The sequence below is a fragment of the Haemaphysalis longicornis genome, unplaced genomic scaffold, assembly GCF_048455015.1.
Source record: "Haemaphysalis longicornis isolate Haplotype H1 unplaced genomic scaffold, Haemaphysalis longicornis Haplotype H1 scaffold_4, whole genome shotgun sequence".
Classification (NCBI taxonomy): domain Eukaryota; kingdom Metazoa; phylum Arthropoda; class Arachnida; order Ixodida; family Ixodidae; genus Haemaphysalis; species Haemaphysalis longicornis.
The window spans coordinates 139865680-139872125 of NW_027526361.1; positions in this window are offsets into that span (position 1 = coordinate 139865680).

Here is a 6446-nt window from a genome sequence, read left to right on the forward strand (position 1 = left end):
GCCGTTTTTTGACGGAAGTTGAAAGCAAAAACGCTCGTGAGTACGAGATTTTAGCTCACGTTAAAGATCCCCAGGTGGTCAAAATTATTCCGGAGCATTCAACTACGGCGCGCCTCATCCCCTGCATTGCGTCGGCGCTTTAAACCCTAAAATCAATCAATCAATCAATCAATCAATCAATCAATCAATCAATCAATCAATCAATCAATCAATCAATCAATCAATCAATCAATCAATTATTTATGAATCAATTATTCAATCAATCAACGTCTGCGCCTTCAGTACACTGTATACCACGCTAAATATTCCATGAGGAAAACCCTTGCGTTTGGTTTGTTTTGTGTCAGCAAATATTAGAAATACTTCTGCAAAAAAGGGAGCGACATTCAGCTCGGAAGACATATTGGCCCTGCTCCATCACCCGACCGTCAAGACGAGACGAGACCAGACGGACAAGGCCCCTTGCCGGGATCCCCCGGCTTGTTGACAGCAGCGGGTCGCAGAGCTGCAACGTTTCTTCGCAGTTGTAGCGGTTATGGCTGTTCCGGGGTCATTGTTCAGTTCGTCCCTCCATCCCCCCCTCCCACGTCCTCTCCAGCTCGCTTTACTCACCGGCAACGGCTAGGCTTTGTTGTTAGTCGTTTTCATCTCATCGGTCATTGTCACAGCACCATTCCACTGGCTGCGGCCTCGCCCGGGACGTCATGCTGCGTAAAATGGCAGAAGTGTGCCGGCTCAGACCTGCCCTGCTGGGACAGGCAGGTAACCTATGGAAACAGCACACCTTCTCGCATGGGCTGCCTGAAATACACCGCTACGTGCCACTAGACGTCAATCTGTAGTCTGACTAACTGTCAAACTAATCAGCGGGCTCCTGCACAGCAGAGAATCTCCTGAACGTCGTCTTGTGGGGATATTTCAGTTCCGCGATCTCTAGTTTATAGATTACACCAAATGTGACTATTTAAAAAAATCCGATTGGAACAGATCTGATTTTTGTATCATGCACTCAACGTGGAGCTTATAGGTTTATCAGCAGATGCACATCGGAATAACAGCTAATATTTATAAGTTGTAACCACGTCTTGTGCAGAATTCGAGCCGTCGCAACGTGTGGTTGAGTTGCCGTTGCAGAACATTTATTTGACTCAGGGTCATGGAATGCTGCGAAGTTCATTGATTCTTTGTGTGTACAACGTTACTGCTGAAAGCGTCGACATGTCCTTAATTCAAGGAATAGAGCAATTTCTAGAGCCCTAATTCAAGGAACAGAGCAATTTCTCCGGAATGTTTTGCACTGCGACGTTAGGGTTTTTGAACATTTGCCCGTAAAGGTGTAATGGTCCGTCTGGTCCGTGCCAACGTGACGGTACGATTAAGATGTTACTGGGAAGCGTTATGATTCGCACCAGGCGAACAGTGGCGCTGTCAGCAGCGGGTGCTACCGAAAGCCCGCGCGCCGTCATCTTACTGAAAACACCTAGGCAGGATTCGGCAGTGAAACGCTGGCACGCGCGTGACAGATAAGTTACTGAACCACTGCTCTACGCCGATGCACCGGAAAACACGATTTTCGAGGTAATTCAAATAGACATGAAGGGTGCGCCATACAGAAAAAAATTAAACATTAAACGAGCGCACGCGCCTTGTGGCTTTTGCAGTAATAAAACACAAAACGATACCGTGCCCATAGGGAATACAAAGCGCGTGCTTGGAAAGAATTAAGTGCGTTCAAGGCCAAAACATATCGAGGACAAAGGCATCAATCTTCATGTTCGACGCTACACGTTTCATTGAAACCTCTCTTCCCATGCTGAGCGAGTGACGGTAACACCACGATTTCATCTTCATATGGCCAGCATACATTGGTGGAAAGGTTGAACGTTCTTGGCGTTGATTTTTTGGCATTTGTTTCTCGCGTCAGTTTTCCGTTTGATGTTTGAAGTGCTCTAGAGTTTCTATCAGACGAGAAATCTACCTGTGACGCTTGATGCCTCACACTTTGCCACCGCCGCATATGAAAATTCTTGTATTGAAAGATCCTAAAGCCTTGAAATTTTAGTATAAAACCACTTATATTAAATCTGAAGAATGATGTTTCGGCAATATATTTATACAAGAGATGAAACTGAAATTTAAGGGCTTAGTGCATGGTCCAGTGTACAGTGCTTTATAGGGATACATTGGCTCTATGAAGGTAATGTGAAATGAGCTAGTGACAGAGAGAGAGAGAGAAACTCTTTATTAAAGAAGAAAGCCGAGATGTTTGCCAGAATATCTACACTGACATGCTACTCGGCGGGGGATTGGGTAGGGGAGGGTAGAACAGCCCTATAGATTACAGGGTGGAAGAACGAGGAGAAAAGAAGTAAGAAAAAAAAAGCACAGATCGCGGAGTTTGTGGGAACAGTTCGATGAACATCGCGATCTCCGTAGTATGTCAGATCAGTTCAGTGACACTGATCTCGTCCAGGTATTCAAATAACGCCACTAGTACTTTGTGATGAGCTGAAGGGGAGGGCCATGGACCGAGGAGTACTTTTAAGCTGATTGGTCCTGGGCGTACGTGCTTGATCTCCTGCTCTAAACGGCACCTTGCGACTATGTAAGCGGGGCACTCTAACAGTAGGTGTTCTACGGTTTCCGGCGATCCGCAGTTATCACAGTACGGATTCGAGGTTGCACCGAGTCAAAGCAGGTATGTTTTTGTGAGCGCTGCATTGAGGCGTAATCGGTGGTATAAAGTTTCTAGTCGGCCCGGAAGTCGGTCTGGCAGCTTAATCCTTAGCTCAGGGCTACGTAGCACTAGTAGGCATAATGGTGCTCTGGCAGAGACCAGAGACGGTTCCGCTCCATTAAAACAAGTGCCTTCGTCATGGCTGAGGCATCATGCTTGCTGAAGAAGACCGTCCTCCTGTTATGCATTTGAAGGCCCCTGCGAGCTGCTGCATCTGCCTTCTCGTTCCCTGGAACACCACATTGGCCTGAAGTAGCTTGGGCCTTGAAATTTTTATATTAGATTGACTATATTATTCCTCTTCAATTGCTTTATAGTAAAGCAGGACGCGGGATCGATTCCCGGCCACGTCGGCTGCTTTTCTGATGGAGGCGGAAAGCAATAACGCCTGGGTGTACGAGATTTCGGCGCACCTTATAGACCCCAAGGTGGTCAAAGTTAATTCGGCGCCCTCCACTACGCCGACACCGATAAGGCGCCGACGCAACGCAGGCGACTTATCGCCTTCGTTGCGTCGGCGCGTAAAACCCTACAATCAATCAATCACTCAATCATCTTTTCAGTAAAGCATTTCTTTGCATATTTAAGCCGAATTTAAAATAGGTTGGTCTAGAGGGATTTAGAGGGATACACGGGGTCTGAGCGATATAAAAGTTGTTTAGACCACACACGTTGACATCGAAATACCTTTATTTCCCCTGACAAAATGCCTTTCAAGCAAATTATTTCCGCACTGTACTTAAACCGGCTTAAGGTTGTTTCGCTTCAGAGCAATAATCATGCCTCATGGAGGTACATAATGACATTTTACAAGACACCGATTTGATGCCACTCGTGGTGGTTGTTTGTATGGTTGAGGTAAAAACGAGAACTCCAGTGTTGGGAGATTTCGGCGAGCGCTTAAGAACTCTTTGTGCGCGAACTTGTAATCCGGAGTCCTCCACTACGACGCCCTTCATAGCGCAGCTCTAGCTTCGGCGCGTAAAACAGCGAAATTGGAATAAAATTTTGCAGCACATTTATAATTTTGTATCAGACTCTCTCTATACCCCCGAATATACGTTCCCAACAGTGAATCTTTGCATATTAGTAGAGCCCAGTTTTAGGGGACTTGGTGCAAATTATTGTGGTTTGCGTATGTATGTGGCAACTTTCCTCGGAAATTACTGAAATGTTTTTCAGCATAACAGCTTCGTCCCTTCTGCTGCTGTATGGTGTTTTTCGCAGCCTATTCTTCACCTTGTGACCGAACCACTGCAAATACCATTCTGCCATAAGCGCATACAGACGAAGAATAAATGAATACTGTAAAACAACTATCTCTCCAGCTAGCAGGCCTGAGTTGATTCATACTCGTACACAATATTTAACGAAAAGCGAACATACACGGCTCATTCAGGGCTGAGCGCAAGTACCGAATGAAGAATAGCCGTGTTCTTAAATTTGAAATTACACACTGGGTAGGCTTTAACGTAGAAAAACAAAAAACACTGCACCCAGCTTAAGAGCTTACGAAGAAACAGCACCAAGAGCAGGACGTAAGGGCGATGAGAACGACAAACACGGGCGTTTTCATCGTTCCTGCGTCCTGTTCTTGGCGCTATTTTCTCGAAAGCATGAACCAACCATTCCAGCTTCACGCTCTAGGTTAAGAGGTTTAAAAAGTTTAATATATCTGAAAGAAAAATTAAGAGGATGGGGCATACTGACTGCATCACAGCTTCAGTGCCGAGGCAGTGCCGAGGTCCGGTAAAGTTCTTCCTGCCGAACAGTGCAAGAAAAAGTGAAAATAACGGTTCTACTGCGCCATTCTTGCAGGAACTGCTCTTCTAGTATCCGATTCTGTAAGGAAGTGCTGGGTCGCTGTCCACGCGCTAGCAATTGTGCCACACCATGTGCTGGAATCGGTCACTATAGTTCCGGTGAACACCATCCCGTGGCCATTTCCAGCTTATCCATCCCTTGAGGCAAGTAATGATTGAAATTTCAGGTGGCTAACTGTTAATAGCCATATGAGCTGGCTGCATTTATCACCCATGGTGGGTACCATGACGGCGCCCAGGGGTGTTCCGCGTAATTTGCATCTGCTGAGCGACGGTCGGGTGTGTCTGGTACTTTTTCACCGCTTTAATATAAGTTATTAGTGACAGCAGGGATTTGCGAATGGTTAGAAGGAATTCTTTAGGCGCGAAGTAACTAAACCGTTGATTGATTGTGAGAAAATAAAGTTAACTTTCTGATCATCTTCAAACGTCTTAATGGTGAAGTGGCTCTGCCACTTGCGAACATGCCGCGAGCGTCAACTAAATAAAAATAGTAATGATCTCAAGATAGCGTGATTAGTCTACTTCGGCAAAACACGATGATTACAAAGATTTCAACCAGACATAACGACACAAACAGGCTGTACTCTTGGCGGAACAAAAACAAAGGCATCTCTTTTTTGCGAGTTATTGAATCTACGCCGCCCTGCTCATCTTGAGCCGGAATGTTTTTCAGGTAGAAGTATTTTCAGCATGGGCATTTACATACATTTCCTCAAACGACACATGTTTAGCATGTATAAACCATCTCGCCGTGATGCCAGCCAAACGCTTTGGCCCAGAGCACTCTCGAAAATCACGGGATACAGCCCGCAAATGAAGGTGTGGGCTCACGTTTGGTTGCGTCAATACAATTTCTTACTTTCTTGGTGTTTCTTCATCGATATGTTAAAATGTAGAGCTTGGAAGGTTGCAAAACAAACACAGAATAAATAGACAACCGAAAGGTTGTCGCGGTTTATTCGAATTATATCTCCAACGCATGGTATCCGCGCATCAACCGTTTCGTTTGTCCGTTTGTTCTGTGTTTGTCTTGTAAGCCTCAGCGTCCGACGTTTTAACCTGTTACGAATTACGATACCAACCAGCCCAACACCAAGCTTTACTGAAGTTAATTTTTTCGCCAACGTTGCAGCGCAACGCCGCGAACCTCTCGAAGGATCTGGCCATTTCACACACTTCACCGTATGGGGCGTCGGAAGCACATTATTTACATATTTTCATTAATTGACAGGTCGTGCCAAGGGACCATTTTTTGTTCTAAATAGAGGAGACTTCAATTTTGCTGCGTATTTTGAAATCTCCGTGCAAATATGACTGCACTGACACATTTAGTGAATGGCCGATGTAGAGCAGCTGGCCCCGACTTCAGCTGCAGCTCTCTAGTTGCCGTTTATGATACGACAAACGGAAAGAGACAGCAAACGTAGCTTCAACAGCAAGCCGATAGCAATTGCTCCCTTTGTGAAGGGGGACGCCGAGCCCTCCTCGCCATAGTTGGCGTTTCGCATGCTTGTGTCCAAAACAATATAAAATTACATCTGGAAAGTTAGGTAAATAAGTTCACTGAGTTCAGCTAAGCTTAGTGTCAGGTTTTTCTTGGTCAAATCTATTTTGTCAACCTCGTAATTTCTCGTACGGCGTGACGTTAACTTGCCTCTGTTCAAGGTTTGTGGGTACCGCCTGATTTGATATGCGATCAGCATGCAGTCACCCATGCTTCTACACGCTAAAGCTTGCCCTAAGACTCGCTGTAACGAGCCGAAAAGTGCCCCCAGGCTATGAATCCGCTGTCCACCGGACCGCGACAGCAACCCTTTCAAGCTTACGTGCTCCTGACAGCTGTCAGCAGCTGCTGACGGCCCACACGAGTTGACGCAAGCAGC